The sequence below is a fragment of the Phalacrocorax carbo genome, chromosome 15, assembly GCF_963921805.1.
Source record: "Phalacrocorax carbo chromosome 15, bPhaCar2.1, whole genome shotgun sequence".
NCBI classification, from domain to species: domain Eukaryota; kingdom Metazoa; phylum Chordata; class Aves; order Suliformes; family Phalacrocoracidae; genus Phalacrocorax; species Phalacrocorax carbo.
The window spans coordinates 10589627-10606876 of record NC_087527.1 but is presented as its reverse complement, the minus strand read 5'-3'; the positions used below and the strand labels follow the sequence as shown (position 1 = coordinate 10606876).

Below are 17250 nucleotides of genomic sequence, written 5' to 3'. Positions count from 1 at the left end.
TGAGAAAATAAAGCTTTAGGAGGCAGAAGAGATAGCCAGAAAGACTTTTTACGTAATGAGCCAACAACATTGGCAATGGCAGCCCCAGCAAGAATGCTGCTGCCTGCAGTTCTCCTGTCCTGGGGGTGCTATCAGACCTGATGTGGCCTGGCCCCATGACAGGCATTGATTAGGGCTGTGCCATCCTCTGTCTCCCACCATCAGCCGATGCTGCTATTGTGAGTCACTTCAGCTCTTGGCTCCAGTCAGTGCTGAAAGAGGGAATGGCTCCCAACAGGAGTGATTCACCATGCCTCACCAGCCTTCTTTAATCTGCTTCCAGTCAGAACACCTCAGGGTTGGAGCCCTGGAGCAGAGCAGCTCCAATGCTTTCCCATGGCCTCTCTGCAGAGCTGCTGTCCTCCTTGCTGACCTCCTTTAGACCTCCCAGGTTTCTGCTGTTAATGATTCACTGCATTCTTACAATTCTTCCCTCCTGAGTCAGTAATAAACTGCTTCTGGTGCAGATCTAGGGACGGTGCTGTCGATACAGGTTCAGAGCTTGGCTGGAACAGGACCGCACGTCTCTAAGTTAGGAACCACCCTCAGTCCTCATGTAAGCTTCGGGATCACTGTGCTCTGGAGCCAGGTAAGCTCTTAAAGCCACCCTGCCAGAGCCAATCAACATGACTAGGTGCTTTTCCAAAAGCAAAGGAGTTTTAACCTATGGTTTCAGGCCAGCTTCTCCTCTGGGTAACCACATTATGCCTCACTGTGCTTGAAATCAGCCTTGAGCTAATGCATTTTACTTTGTGTGTCCAACAGGCAGAGTCAGTTACCACGGCTCAGCTGACGAGCAGTAATTCATTAAGCCTCTGTAACTCAATCACTGCAATCATCTTTCCAGTCTTAACAGGGCCAATTATATTCCCACTGTGATGTCACAAGAGTACAAAACTCCTCTTAAAAAAATCCCTGCCTATTGTTGCTCAGCCCTGATAAAGCTTCAGCTCTTTGTCATCTATCCAGGCCAGCAACCTGTCTTTCCAAAGGCTGGTTCCGTCTGCATAGCCCAGAGGTGTACCTACTTAAGGAAAACAGGTGACTTAGATGAATGCAAATCTCTCTCTTGTACAGACATGTGATCAAATGCAATTGAATTATGGTTGCTCAACAAGTAGTGCCCTTCAGCAGAAGCAACATCACCATTGTGTACACGCTGGTAACTTGCCCAGCTCCTTCACCTAACTTACACAACGTGATAGCCTTAGTAAGAAATCGATGCCTGCTGAACTAATCTAAACCAGCTAGGGCTCCTGAGCCCCTACTTGGACAGTCACTGCTGGGCAGTTTGACATGTTACTTGTACTGCAGCTTCTTTCCTCCTTTGTATCCAAGAAGTCAGTTTAACTCCCTTCTTGCAGACAGTTTAACTGTAATCATCTGGCTTTGCCAGAGAGCATGCACTCGACCCCTCTAACCATCACTTTCTCATCCCAAGAAACAGCCTTTTCTGTAGCAAATGGACACCTACACCCCTAGTATCAGCTTTGTAAACCAGCTGAACTAACCAACCAGTGGCTTGTAAACTAAATTTAATTAAACTTCTGTAAATTTGCATGTAGAATGACCTATGTGGATGTGTTGCAAGAAACCCTGCGGAAGGCAAGCAATCCATACCTTTGATAGAGGAAGCATGCACGCTTTATGGTAGGCTGTAATCCAACTACATGGAAGGCTTTATAGAGAAATATGTTGGGTTTGTTGGATTTTTTCTTTTTTCTTTTCTTTTTAGCTGGCGTGGAAGAAAAGAGAGGATAGTTTCCAACAGGGAGGATAAAACAGTACAAATTAAATCCATTCTCTGGCTAGTGTAACAATTGCAATTTCCTGCTATTCCTTGGAAGCTGTACAGCCCAAGAGGGAGATATTTCAAGACCGGTGTGTCAGGGATAGAAGCACATGCATCTGGTTAATTTTAATGGCAGCTCTGTCCCTAATTTTCAGTGCTAGCCTTGATGAAATGCCAGCTCTGTTTCATTAACCTCTTGTCAGTATGGCAAAGAATAAAAGGTGGCTCACAGCATTAGCACCTGAGATAAAGCTCCTTTTCCCAACAAGCTATTGGAGGTCCTCAGCGATACCAGGCAGAGTTTTGGGTAGAGAAGGGAAAGGAGGAGGAAAAAAAACCCTCTATGAAGGTTTGTGTAACAGAGCCTATACAAGTCTCATATCTGCAGTCTTCGTTACTGTCTGAAATGTGCGTTAGAACCAAGTTTCAATCAAGGTAATCATTTTCCTCTACAAGCCAAGAAAAATATTGGATTTATTTTCAGACCATTAGGAATAGTCTCTCGGAACAGGCCTGCTAAAAAATAATAAAAAAAAAAAGCACAGTTCCACAACCATGGCAGCTGTGAGCTGCACATGGGTTAGACCCGGACAAAAAAAATCTTCACTGTGCCTTGGAAGAGCTTTCTTAGGGCCCGAGACTTAATCCACCACCACAGCCGAAGGATTAGTGCTCCAGTGGTAGAGCTGGGCAAAAGACAGGATTTTTGTTCTGTGAGAAATGCAGTGGGTTGAGGGTGGGAAGGGAGGGAAAACACAAAGTCAAATTTCTTCCAAAGCTCTGGTTTTTAGGGGTGTCAGCCCTAACGAAGCAGCACAATGCAGCTCCAGCCCCCTCCTCCCTCCATCTCCTGCTTTGCAGCTATGACCAGTTCCTACCAACCACAGACACTGTCACGGTTGCTGCCTCCTCCCTCAGCTTTTTTACGGAAACATAATCCATCACTGTAAGCCCTGCTTGTGAGACAGCAGTCTGAACAATGTGTTCATTCCGGCTGGTGGCTGCTAGTTATGGGAAGACTTTTGGTTGTGCTGTAGCTGTTGCATAGTTCAGCACAGCTCTTGTGCACCCAGAAGGCTGCTTTCAGAGCCCAGTTTCCAAGTGGTGAAAGACAGAGCTGTTTGCTCTCTGGGCTGCAGCCTCAGGAGGTTTGGATTTAGCTTATCATGCAAGATCAGGATCACTGCTCTTAAAATGTCAGCACTGAGCTGTGGAGCAAGGGGGGGGGGGGGGGGAAACCTTGCCCAAAATTCAGGCTATGCTTCTAAAAGTCAGGTATTTGCACAGAAAAAAGTCTTGGGGCTGGGAGGTTTGCTGAGGGGTGGCCTTTCCCTGAAAGCATCTCTGTTCTCCGCTAGGTCCCTGTCATCTTGTACCATGGACTCCTGCCAAGGGATTGCTCACCCAAGGTATTGCTAGGCTGGCCGAGGGGCTGCCACAGCATCGCCTGACTGGGAGCACTGGCTTACGCTGCAGGCTGGTACCAGTGGAGCAGGAGGGACAGGTAGATCATGCCAGGTACAGTGTCTTCCCTGAAGGGCTGTAGTCACCAGCAGCTCTGAGGAGCGCCACCACCTTGCTGGTGGCATTGAGGAAAATCAGGGATGGATGTCACTGGTGACTCAGAGGCCACCATACGGGGGGATCTTCATCTGGGGGGAGAGTTTACACTATACAACCACAGGATTAAAAAGGAGTGAGTGAGGGCAGAGATCTCCAGAGCTTCTGCTGGTCAGGGTGAGCAGGGGTACAGGCTTGGCATACTCCCCAGCCAGACTTGCTGCATGAAGAGCTCTGCCAGGCTTCCTGTTGCTAAGGGTGTGCTCATCAGGACAGGCATCCAGATGGCCAGAAGGGTGGGCTTTTCTTTTCAGACAGCGACTGTAACTCTGCCTTTGCCTGCATTGGAGCCCCATTTGCTCCAAGCACTTCTAGCACATACAGAGCAGCTGAGGATGACACGGCCCCTTTGGCGCAGGGCTTTGGCTTGGTACCTCCCGGGTGCTGCTGGGGCCGTGACACTGCAGCACACGTGCCTGCCAGGTCACCAGCCACAAGCCACTTGCAGGGACCATCCCAGTGACGAGCATAGCAGCGAGGTGAGGGAGGGCCCTGACCCGTAAGTTGCTTTCACAGCTACACAGAGGGACCATTAGGAATAAACCAAGCATTCTTGCAAAGGAAGCAATCCAAGGCAAGGGAAAGTGAATTGCATTAAGAATTAAGACTGGAGATGCTAGAAATACTGATTCTCTAAGCAGTGGTGCAACCCTAGCTTCAGCTTCTGGCATATTTCACATGTACACACTCCCACCCTAACTGCAGAAAGCAGCAGGGCTCTACTGCATGCCCAGGTCAAGATAGACCAAAAGAAATGGCTTCCATTTAAGTGCAGTCACCTCCAGAGGGGCCCTGGGCTGCCCAGTACTTTGCATCTGGTATGCCAGGTCTGGGAGGGAGCCTGGTGAAATCCTTGGAGTCCCACATGCTTGCACCATAGCTCAGTGCATTCAGTTCTTGTGATTTGTCTTGTTATACTGAAATGGGGACAAGTGCAGAGATGGGTACTGATTTATTAGAAAATCCACCAAGTAAAAGCAATTGGCTGGAAGTCTGCTTTCTTGCAAACCAGAACATTTCTTGTCCACAGCATTTAGCACATACAGAGGCAATGCCAGCACACAAAAGCCAGGAAGCAGAGGCCTGTAATTTGCCTTTGCCACCTCTGGGTTACTGGATTGGAGTGAATGTTTCATAAGTTTCATTATGGTCTCAAACTGCAAGCCAGGTTCTTCAAGACATCCGCTGCAGGCAGGGATTTGGGCAAAGAGAAAAAGAGAGAAGCTCTTGTTTGTAGAGCCTGGGACGGGTCTTGGGTTGAGGTTTGAGTGAACCTGGGCCATTTGGGTGGGACCCGCTGAAGCTAACATCTGTGTGGTTTGGATTCAAATCTTGGCAAAACTAAGCTCCAGCCTTGAAAAGCCCATCCTACTCTGTGAGCCTGAAAGACCCTTCCTGAAGCCACGCTAAGGAATACAGTGAAGGGTGGGTGCTAAGAGCAGCAGCTCCCAGGCTTCGTCAGTGAGGGAACTGGAACATGGCTGTTGTTCTGAGCTCTCCTCTCCCTGTACTTCTGCTCTGGTTGCAGATCTCAACTCTTCACAGGCCCAGGTAGTCATCCACAGAGAGGTGGGATTATTCTCAGTCCTCAGAGACATGGCGCTCCTTCCCAGCCCCTAGAGAGGGAATAATTTCCTTCTACTCATTGTACACCAAGGCAGCAAACTTGAGTTTCTGTTTGGGACAGGATTCAGTCACAAGGGTGGAGTCTGGCATTACCTTGAAGCAAAATCCCAAAGCTGCAGCAACAGGGTCTCATCAGAACTGGCATGTTAGGGCAGACAAAGACTTAACAGTAAATGCAGGATTATACAAACTGTGGCAAGCTCCCATCAGACCATTCTTCAAGGCTGAAATGACCAGCTGCAAAAAGAATCCATCTAGCAAGGGATGCATATGTGAAGATGTGCATATCATCTTGGCTTTGGATAGGCTGGAAGGATGTTTTTCTCATAGGCTGAAAGTAACAAAGAGGATTAATCTCTGAAAAAAACCTGGGGCACTATGTTGAAGTGGGCTTTCATCGGCCTTGTGCTAATATGTGCATATCTCAGGTTTACTAATGATTCAAATGAAAAGTAATCAGGAGAAGTGCTTGGAGAAGGAGATTTTCCTGTATTTATTTTGGATGCATGTCCAGTGGAAAAATATCTTCCCAAGCATTTTGCTTGGCGACGTGGCCTGTTTCATTTGGAGAACAATTGATGGTGATGATGAGTGGTGTTAGATGTGATCGCTGTTCGACAGCTTTTTGACTTGCCTGCAAATCAAAGCAACAAATTCCATGCAACTTCACACATGTGCTGAGGAGAGGGTGGGGAGACAGGGGCCATGGACAAGCTGCTTGACGTGTTCAATCAGGTCTTCGCCAAACTCTTACCAGACACAGCACAGACCGTTAACGCGTCGCCTTGTTTTGCAGCAGTGCTTTGCTGGCCTAATCCTGAGTGGTTTATTGACTGTGTGCTCTGCAACTTGATGAGGTACCACTGGACAAACACTGCCCTCATGTTGTGGGTATACTGCAGAGATAGGTTTAACCTGTTAGTGGAGAATTTACTAGTAGCTCTGTGCATGGTGCATTACATGCTTACAGGAGCAGACTTCCCATTGACTTTCTGTTTCCCAAACACTCTGGGGTATATCCTCAGTTGATGTTATCCTGGCACCATATTAACCCCTTCCCAGAACAGCTGTACCAGCTGTAGCTTCCCATCCCTCCCCTCCTCCAGGTGCAGGAAGTATGAAGAGAGTGATATGCACAAAACCATCCCATCTCTTAGCTCTCTGCACTGGCCATTGACAAGTCTCAGGAGAGGGGCCATAAGGAAGGTTAAGCCAGTGAATACTGTTTGTCTGTCTTCATTTCTGAAAAAGGAACAGTCGTCTGCCACATTCATTCCCTCCCTCGCTGAGGGCTTCTCCAAGCAATGGCCTCTGGTCTCTGTGGCACAAGGGATAAATCCAAAGCAACTTTGCTGATGTCTTCAGAATTGCTCCCAGGGTAACTGAGAGCAGAGCAGGGGCCCTGAGAGCTTCCTAAGCTTCACAGCCATAGCCGCAAGGCAAATAAAATGAGATTAACCAATTACAATTAAAATGAGAGAGAACTGCTTTTGACAGTAATTTTGAATTTCCCCTAAAACCACTTCCAGCTGTGACCTCCGACTCGTGCAGCGTTCGCCTGAGATCTGCCCCTGGTTGTTTGTTATAACTGGTGCTTTCAAGGACGTTCAGTCCTGTCTAACAAGAGGTTTCCTAGGGGAAAAAAAAAAAAGAAAGAAAGAAGTGAAAAATGGAAGAGGAACTAACACAAGGCATCCCTGCAGTGCGGCCCAGACACGAGAGCCCTTCTAGCCAGCAGACACGAACAGCCAGGCAATCTCCAGTGAATTAAGCAGGGTAGTGTTTGCATCGAATTCCCCCAGCCCCATACTGCTGCGTTGCTGTCATGCAACTGTGAACCCCATCCTGGGAATATTCTAATTCATGTCAGTGTAGAACAGATCTCTGCTCCCACAGAGAAGCTGGCTGTGCACAGACTTTGCCCTTGATTCAAGAAGAGAGCAAAGCAGTGTCTACAAGATTGGAATTATTATCATTATTCTTACCTAGAGATATCAAAAGGTTTGTTATGCAATAGTGTCACACAATTGGCTCTCACCTTAAGAGCATCTAATCCTTTCAGACTACTTAATTTCTTAAAATGAGTAGGTCATTTTGACTCATTCTTTGGCCTGTGCTACCATCTTCTAGCAGAATTTCTCCAGGTGCTGTACAGAAAACAACCCTGGAGGAGGAAATTCTGGAGGAATAGTGAGGGAGGAATAATATAACTGGGTACGGGTTTTCACCCAAGCATTATTAGCAACCTGCAGTCTCTGTAGATGCTGCTGCCTCTTCCCATCAGGAGACTGGAACTTTCCTTTGGAGAGTATCAGAGAACAGCACTTCCAGCTCTTCTCATTTCAAAACTGTGCCAACAGCAGTCACAAGATTCAAGGCTCAGCTTTTTGGGCAAGAGTGTCTTGCATTTTGTAAGAGATCAGGTGTTGCAAAAGGAGGCGTTAGGACTGGGTGTTTGTTAGGAGATGCCTGTAGATTTCTGCATGGGCTGATAAGTGAATACTTTCCATTGCCTGCATCATCTTTGTGCCTGCAGACACATTCGCTGGCCATGCGCCATCTACATGCTGCATTTCCGCCATTCTAGCGTTTCCACATTCAGCCTGGGTGGAGGATGTGCCTAGCAGAGGAGCAGCTGGGGACATGAGGTGACACACTTGAACCTTCTCCATCGTGCAGTGCCGCAGGATTGATTTCCCATGCTGCAAGGAGACAGGGCTGTGAGAATTGTGACTTGAGCCAGTGATTAGGAGTGTAAAAACATACATAAAGTTGCTATTTTAACTCTTCAGGCACAAAAGGTGAGAGGGAGAATAGGCAAAGAAAAAGGTGCACCCTCTTAAGGCTGAGCTACCCAAGTCAGAAAATATATTAGATTATTTATATTGTGATCTGCCAGCTTTGAAAGCCTTCCAGGTTCTGTAACACTCTACTGTTGAGGTCAGTACCATAGCCACCTTTCTTTGTAATTTCCTTTGTCATCAGTGATTTTTAAGGAATGCGTTATCCTTTAGGAATGAGGTCTGAAAGCAATTTTGGAGACAGGAATGCTGTTTGTTACCCCCACACCAGTTATATTTATTTAATTTTGAATTAATCAACTGGTATTCAGTGCTGTCACACCTGGGTGACTTTCAAAACAGTTTTGTGTAAGCAACCATCTGCCCACACTCAACACAGTCTAGTATCTTCGCATCTGCAAACACCATTGTTTGATTTGTAAAGTACCCGAGTTTGCATCTGAATTGCTACAGTCTGTTCTTAAAAACTTCCCATAATGGACACTTCCCATTTCCCTCCTAGCCCATCCCAGGGTTTTCTATTTACTTGGGTCTTCCAACAGTCCTGTCTAAAACTTCCTTGCTATAAATTAAGCTGATTTCTTCTTTCCTTCCCAAGCTTCTGGAGAACAGTTGCTATCCCTTTTGAAAATATTGGAAAATCATTATCATGTTCCTGTCATTCTTCTCTCTTCTAGACTAAACAAATTCACTTCCTTCCACCTTTCCTTACAGGTCATGTTTTCAAAACCTCTTTATCATTCATTTTATTCTATTTGCACAAACTCCAGTTGGTCCACTCTCTTTCTTAAAATGAGCTACCCCAAACTGAGTGGATGGAGTCTCCCACTACAGGACACATCTTTCCTGAACCATTATCAACTTCATGACATCCTGTTGAGCATTGAAGCCTACGCAGCCAGACAAAGCATTCCCAAAATTATTAGGCTTTTCAGCTCTCTCTTCTGTGGTGATACTCAGGCCAAATCTTAGGGCCCATTAGATGGACTCTCTGTCTTCAGTTCAGAGTCCCTCTACTGAGCCTCAGTAAGGGGTAGTGCAGGTGCTCTTAGTTTAGTTTTCACAAAGCAAATCAGCACAGCTGAAACCAAAACACAAAAAGGATGTGTGTCTTAGTCCCTCTCTGCCCGAGTTCTCCCATTTGTGGAAAAACATAAAAGGAGGGAGAAAAATATATCCTGGACATACTAAACAGCCCCATACCTGCCTCATAAGATCTTGCAGCCCTTCAAAATATTTGCTTAATCTCTTGGTATCTTGGCAGGGTACATAGGTATTAGCACTCACAGGTGTTCTTATCCATTGATCTCAAAATACTGTCTTCCTTGTTTTAAACATGGGGAGAACTGAAGTGTTTGGAGGCTTAATTTTCATAGGCAACAAAGATCCCCTGCTCCATTTGAAGTCAGTGGAAAATGTAGGTTGCAAGCCAGCTGGAGAATTGGGCTTTAAGTGACATGCTGAGGTCCCCTTGAAAGCTAATACCACAGCCAGGAGTCAGAGCCCAGGTTTCCTGAGTCTGTCTAGAGTCCGATGAGCAGAACCAGGCTGCCTCCCACTCGGTCACATAAACACACCTAGTGCAGCTGCGCATGGTCAAACCCATGCTGTAATTCCCCAAGTAAAACCTACTTGGTCATGGCAAGCATCACAGCGTTCTGGAGAAGTGTCTGGAGAAGGTATCAGAACTTGCTCGCTAACTAGAAATCTTCTTGTTCGTCTAGTATTTGGTTGCAAGTTGCATAGCTGAAAAGCCTGTTAAAGAAAACAAATAGCACCTGTGCCAAGCCCTGCCATACTCCAGCAGTAAAAGATATTAATAGTTTCCAGCTCTGTATTTTGCATGTTGGCTTGCCAAAACTCACCTGCTCGCTGTGAAATGGGAGGCTGCTCAATGCTGGTCACTGAACAAAAGGCTGGTCTGTAAAAGACAAATCTGGGGGAATTTTTTAAATTCCAAAAATAGACAGGGGGGAAAAATGTGCCAGCAAGATGGATCTCGTTTCATTTCCCAAATCCCTCTGGTCTCCAGAGTTCATTCTTTGCTCTTAATGTTTCATGCTATGGCTTATTTTAGTCTCCTTAGTGGAAAGTTTAAAACATTTACTTAAAGGCAAAGCTTCAGCTGGCATAAACTGTCACAGCTTCCTTGGCTTCAGTTACTTTCAGCAGAGGAGCTACCCTTTAGCATTTAAATTGCTTATTAGAAAGTGGAAAACTGTGTTTCTTGAAATCATCTGCAAAGACTAAGGAGAATGGAGTATAAAGGAAGGGGCCATGGTATGGATTTCAGCTGAGAAATAATCTTTCCACATGGACAGGTGCAAATACGGAGCACTCCTGGCACACATTACTCTTCAAGTCTTTCCTCAGATCCCCTTCCAAAGTGCCTGCCAGTGCCTCCCCCACTGGTAGCCCTGAGGGGCTGGTGGTGCTGTATCTGCTGGGCAAAAGGAGTGGAGGCTGCAAGCATCTCTTGCTGAGCACCAGCAGTCTGGAGCCCTAGAGCCATGTTAAATAGCTATGCCCAAATGGTGCTCCTTTGTGCCAGGGAGATATGTCCAGAAGCACCAAGGGGGTTCTAATAAAAGTCTTCCAAACTGTTGGTTAATCGGCAGGAGGTCTGGCTTGGAACACATGAACCCACTTGCTACAGCCTCCAGACCAGCCTGGAAAGTTGCTGTTGTAGTCAAACGGCTGGGATAGAGGCTCTGCTATACCTGGCAGGTGCCAATGCCCCATCCAGGAGTTGTCCCACCTCCAAACTCCATCCAAGCTGGCCTGTTTTGCAGCAGCACAATATTGCCATCATTGTCTAGCTCCCCACTCATCTCCATGCTCCATTTCCTGCCTTGGCACATTGTTTTCTTTGCCTTCAGAGAACCTGCTCATTAGTGCATGGCAGAGTGGTTCAGCCACAAAAACCTGTCTCAAAAGTATCAGTGGTCCCTAATGAGCGAGCCCCTATTCCTCCCACCTTGCTTTCAGCATCAGATTCAGCTCTCTCAGGCTGAAGACCTCCTGCTCAAGCACAGCTCAGCTCCATACCCCTGCATTGTCTCTCCCTGATCTAGTGCAGCCCTGGTGATGATGCAGGGGTAAAAAGTACTGTGACAGTTGCCATTCAGCTCAGTGCTTTTACAGGGAACGTCTGCAAGCTCTTCTTTTTGTCCAGCACATCCTAAAGGAAAAAAAAGAAAAATCAGCAAAAGTGCAGTATGTTTTTCTTTATTGTCAAGTTTAACAAACAACAGCCATCTAAGCTTCCACCATTTTATGATGTTGGGTTCCTGCACTTGGGGTCCTCACCCTGTTGGGTCCCTCTGTCTTGTGCACCCTGACTTAAACTGAACCAACCTCACTGACTCTCTGGTAAATCACATCAGCAGGGCTATTCCAGATCGACACCAGCCTGACTAAGACCAGAGGAGACTGCCAAAGCCCAAAGGATGGGAGCATTTGTTTTGCCAGCACCCTGGCTGGATTTGTGTCTCCATAGGAATGCGTACACTTCCCTTTGCTTTTGCAATGGCACCAGCGTGTTGACGAACTAACTGCAGTGCTGCTCTTTATCCCTTAATTACTCCCATGACTCACATTAAAGTAACAATTTTCCATAGAAACAAACACAAGCAGAGCTGACACCACTTGAACTGCCTTTATTCTGAAACACATTCTGTACTTTGGGTTTCAAGCGTGGCAACTCTGGAGGCTGCTTCACATTCCTGGTGCCAAGGTTTGCCAGAGTTAGAGGAATGAGACCCCCTGGGCACTTGATTGCTCCAGGATGGTGAGGAAAGGTTACAGCCACTGGACTACAGCCTGCGTGGGGCTGAGGACGCCATGATTTCAGGGGAGGTGGACACTAAGCATAGCTCAGGACAGGTAGTTCCAGGGTGATCTTAGGACATGTTCATCTGCCAGTGTTCTTGCCAGAACGCTCCCTCTGTTTGATTTATCCATGGGCAGCTCAGCCTGAGCTGCTGCTCTGGATTTTTTTTGTTGTCTCAAGAGGCTTGGTCAGGGAGAGCAACATGAGTGCCATACCTGGATCTTACCTGGAGATATTTGTCCTGTACTGTGCATCGTATTAATTACAGGTGCCACCATTGGGTGGGATCATCCCTGAGTCAGTTGTTTAAAATAACTAATGAAATAATTAGCTGGCAGATCTCAACTGCATCTTTTGGGCCAGCCTGGCATGAGTTCACATGTGGGGTCCTCACGGACTTCAGATCCTCTGAAGCTCTTACCCTGTGCTTCACCCTTGGAAAGCAGTATGCATACTGGAGACTGGATGGTGAAGAGTGGTCATTTTCTTTTACAAACATGCCTGCCTTGCCTTGGCACTAGATGTTTCAAAACTGATCCTAGTTTTGCTCATCTGTGGAGCCAAGAGAAAAAGGATAGAGCCAAAGCTGTTTGTCTGATTTCTCTACTCGCAGCTGACATTATTTATAGCAATTAGAAGTCCCTGGTGATGGTGTCCCAGTGTCTCCCCCTGCTGAAAAGCAGGAGTAGGAATTCCTCATTCCTCAGAGCTGTATGTCTACCCTAAAATCATCCAAGAAAGGGAGGTCTTCCCAGGACTTTGCCACAGGCAGTGTACACATGGCAAAGTGAATACGTCCTCATTGGAGGCTATTGCCTAGCCTCTTCATAGCCTAAGAGGAGGAAAAATGGCCATGCACTATCTCTTCCCAAGGCAGAGAATTGTAATGTCCAATGCAGATGTAAATATGGGAGTGCTCAGAGCCCTCATCCAGGAAACAGGGCCCCTTTACAAAAAATGCTACACAGTCGTGTAAAACAGACCATTCCTGCTCCAAAATGCTCCTACCATCATGGAAAAGGCAAAAGCAAGCAGGTGGATGGAGAGAGAAGGGATATTGAAGCACAGGGTGATGAGCACAGCAGCACTGTCGCAGCACCCAGGGCTAGGAGGTCGCCAGAGGCACCTGCTTTTCCTTGCTCTGGGTTTTGCTTCACATGCTGGGAAAGGCAGGCCATGGTGGAGCTGGGGGAGCAGAGCCCTGGAAAGCTTGAGTGAGGCCAGCTCCAGACAGGCAGCATGACGCTTTTGCCACCGCATGAAGAGATTGTATGATTTGATGTAGAGTCTGTTAGAGTTGGCTGGTAACTTGCTTATACTTTGTGCAGATAAAGCTGCCTCCATATTATACTTCTGTGCTCCCCACACACACCTTTTAACTTTACCAAGTGTGGTTTTAAAAAAGAGACATTTAAAAGTGCAGTTTTGGCTGTTCAACCTTCCCAGGAAATGCTTATAGAAACTGCACAGGAGACATCTACAAAGGGAAGATGGGGGAGGGAGGCGAAGCCAAGCAGACCTGGATTCTTCTCTGCAGATAGAGGGACCATGTGCAGCTTCTTCCCCTCCATTTCCTCGAGGCTGTTGGCTGTCTCTCCGTTTTGCTTCCCAGGCCCCACACATTACAAATGTCTTTCATGAGGGCTTGTCAACCTCCCACCATGCCAGAGTCCCGTCAAGTCTCTTCTCCTCTGAAGGAGAAACTTGTAAGGGCTCAGTAGCCATGACTGAAGCCAGATTTTCAAACGGGCCAGCAGTCAGTAAACTGCTGGGCTTCTCTGAAAGTCTGGCTCTGAGGAAAGCCTTTATTTTCATTTTTTACCCCTCCACATTGGAGTTGAACTAGGACTGAATCAGTAATATAAACATTAGGCTGAATAGGCTGAATATCTCTTCCCTAGGGGACTTCTCTCTTTGTCTGCCTTCTTTATCTCTGCCAAGGTGCTGATAACCACATGTGCCTTGTGGAATACACAGCAGGACTCCCGCGGGACTGACAGAGCCCTGTTGCACGGGGATTTTCAGCCCAGGCTGCAGAAAGGGCTGGGAAGGAGACGGGCAGAAACTAGCCTTCCCTGGCAGAGAGAGGGATAGAGCAATCAAACAGTTCTTCCAGCAGGCAGGGCTGCATTTAGGCAGTGCAAACCCCTGCTTTGTGCCTCAACACCTGAAGCTTCCAGGCATGAGGCCAGGATTTCAACTTCTTCTTAAATAAAAGTGGTTTTCATCCATTCAGGGAAACAACGTAAAATGTATCAGGTCACCGAACGTAAGGACAGCTACCTGTGTGAACAGGGAGTGGGACTTGCCCCTCTTCCCTTTCCCCAGTCCCTTTTGAATCAACTTTGAATGATGGCACCTGACAAGCACCTACCAGAAAGGGACCAGGGCAGGAGCAGGTGGGATAGGAGAGATGCCAGGTAGGGCCAGGGTGCCCACTGCCTCCTTTCTATCCACACATGACTCCTGTTAATCATGGGGTAGCCCCTGTTTGACTGACCACAGCACAGTGTCATGGAGGCTGTTCCCATGGGTGCAGGGATCCATGCAACAAGAAAGGACAAACAGAAGCAAAGGAACTAAAAAAAACCCCCAATGTTTCCCCCATGAAAACCTTTCCAATTCCTGTGTCCTGCCACAGGGTTATTGCCTTGACTTGCCTCACACATTTGCCAGCAGCAGATTGTGCTTTCAGCAAGTGACTTTAAAATACTTACCATTTTTTAAAGCAAGAAGGCAGAGAGAGAGCACTCCCTTGTTCATTCTCCTTCTTCAGGTTTAAGAGAGGGCTTAATTTGTCTGAGATGTGAAGCACCTTCACACCTCTACTTGAACTGGACTATTTAGCTTGAACAGTCAGACTGCAGTCTCCCTTGTACCAGGAGGTGGCTCTGCCCAAGGCCCTTGTTCTGCCAGGTGCAGAAACATCCACTAAGTAACATCTACCAAAGTTTGCTTTTCCTTAGAGGTTGGTGTGGGGTGACACCAGCAAGTGGCTTGTGTTTCACAGGCAGGGGCTCCAATCTTGTTCCAGAAAAAGAGCTTAATTGCCTCTTGCATTTCTCCTGAATCATGGACATCTCTTGAGCCCAGCAGCTTCAAAGACACATCCCCCTGCACTCTATCATAACAACATTTAGAAAGCAGTTTGAGTTTCTTCCAGCTGGCCTCATGTTCCAGAGATCCCTATCAGCACCCGGGAGGAAAGAATTAGCAAGAAAAATAAGCGTCTCTAAACTTCAGAAAGAAAAAGAAAATGCAAAGAAAAAAGGTCCTGTAAAAAGTACAGATTTAGCCCAGTGATGTTCAAACAATGTGCTCTTTTCCTAGGGTTGTTTGAGGTAGAAAGGAGCCTAATGATTGGATTTTCTTGTGTCAGCTGGAGATTTTGAACACTAATGGCAGGATTTTATCGAAGCCAGATGCATTTGCACAGGTACTGTTGATACTGCCTATAAGACCTCCCTCCCATTGGAATCAGCCATTGGAAATGAGCACCTAATGTGGGTATTAATGCAGGCAGGAGCATGTGCCTGTGGAAGCAGGGAGTCATCAGAGCAGACAACCGACAGCCCAATACACATGGAGTTTCAAAGGCATCTGCTTGGCTTTTCATGCCAAACTCCTTTCATGCCCCCCCAAGGGACTTCTTGTGACTCTCTCTTCCCTCAGAAAAGCATCACAGTTGCAGCCTTTTCCCTTTTACAAGGAGATCAAGCAGTTGGGCTCAGGGTAAGCAATGGGAAAGCCTGGAACAGACAGCTCCCTTAGTAGCAGAGAGCTTCCCACACCCAAGGCGCTCCCCAAATCTCAGCCAGTCAGTCTTGTTGTGGTTATTGCTGAGCTGCCTCCTCTTGTGTATCTGTCCTGCACCCCAGCCCAAGCCCTGCAGCCATCCTTGGCATCTTTCCTTTGGTACACAGACTGACTTGCTGACATGTGAACAACTCCTTTTAAAGAACAGATACCCTCCGTTTCAAAGAGCAAAGTCCCTCGGGCAGCTGGGGAAAACTGGCAAAGGATACGGCCTGAATTTGTTTTTGCTTTGCACTCCCTGTGGTGCTTCACACAAAGAAGCCCGTGGCATGAGATGGGGTTTGGGCACCAGAAGTTGGTGCCTTCGCATGTTAGAAACCATTTCCGTTAGCAAGTCTTACAAGCACTGTCTCTGTTTCTGTATTTGTGATCCCCACAGTGCTATTTTTCTGCCTTTCCCAATACTTTCTCTTCTTCCCTATTCAGTCTGCCAATGGGCCCAGCCTCTTAGCTGGCTCTCTTCAAAGGAGGGCATTATGTTATGCCATCACTTCTCATACTGTTCTTTTCTCCAGCAAATTTCTATTATGACTGCAAAAATGTCTGGCAGCCTTCACCTCTGCTCTTTGATGACCTCTGGTTGGTTATCAAGCTATTACTCATAATTTAATTGTCTTCACTTGCTCTAAGTAAAAAGATGGATAGATACACAGATAGGTATAAGGATGAAAGGCAGAGGGGGGTGGACTTTGTGGTGATTACTGGCCCAAGTTGACCAGTTGGAAGAGGTGGGAAATTGCATCGAGCTGCACCAACTTACACCTTTCAAGATGCTGACTTGCTCTGACAGTGAAACATTTCTCACTACCAGAACTCAATCTATTGTCTGCTTGGGTTTAGCGTGCAGTTAAAGGAAAATTCACAAGATGCAATTACAGCAAAACTTACAGATTGGTGTTTCAGCTTCTAAGAGTCAAAAAAGTGAACTTGAGCATATGTAACTTCAGAGACAAACCTAATCTTCCCCTCTTGCTGAGAAGATTCACATAGCAACAGTGAATGGGGCTTTCTTCAATTTGCTTTATCCTGTGTGTATTTAAGATAACCCCTTTCTTCCAGAATTTCATTTAGCTACTCATACTACAAACACAAGGACAGATGGTCACCAGATCAAACTTAATCAGCATTCTGTATGCTGAATTTTGAGCTTAGAAATTCATCTGGTTCTAGTAAAACATAGTCTGAAACCTGCCTGATGTTTAACTCAACCACAGAATTGTATTACATTTCTAAGCCTCCCCATCCTCACAAGAGATTGAGAAGGGAACCATCAGGCATTTTTAAAAGGGGGTTGATTAGGAGTTTAATTATCAGAGATTAAAATCTGCTCTATTACTGGTGTCTCACTGGAGAACAGCATTTTTATCATAGGACTGCAACCCAGTCTTACCCATTTGTTTCTTCTTGAAGTTCACCATAGGGTTAAATCCAGCCCTGGAGTAAGAGGATGCAGTTTTGTTTATGTCCCCTTACACCACGCTAAATTCAAGGTCTAGACCTTGGCAGTGTACCCTCAGTCAAGGCAATCTGAACTATTTTCCCATGGCTTCTTCTCATTCCTCTTCTCATCAGGCTTTTCCCTTTTTTGCCTCTCATTGCTGCTAGTTGTTAGCCTAGCAGGGCTGAACTCCGCACGAGTGCCTGCATCCCAAGGAGGTGGCATTACATAGGACAAGCAACCAGCTCCCCCAGGGCCGAGGACCACTTAAGGAGGGCTTTCAGGC

General features: G+C 46.7%; 1 protein-coding gene across 4 annotated transcripts in view; it reads left to right on the top strand.

Moving 5' to 3' along the window:
- Positions 1-17250, top strand: part of CCDC92 (coiled-coil domain containing 92) — a 93997-nt gene that overhangs the window by 42730 nt on the left and 34017 nt on the right. For 3 of the 4 annotated variants that reach the window (XM_064466279.1, XM_064466275.1, XM_064466278.1), the window contains one exon: positions 3190-3349. The exons of the other annotated variant lie outside the window; for it this stretch is intronic. The gene's annotated coding sequence lies outside the window, so the exon portion shown is untranslated. The remainder of the gene's footprint in view (positions 1-3189; positions 3350-17250) is intronic. 4 annotated transcript variants of the gene reach the window in all.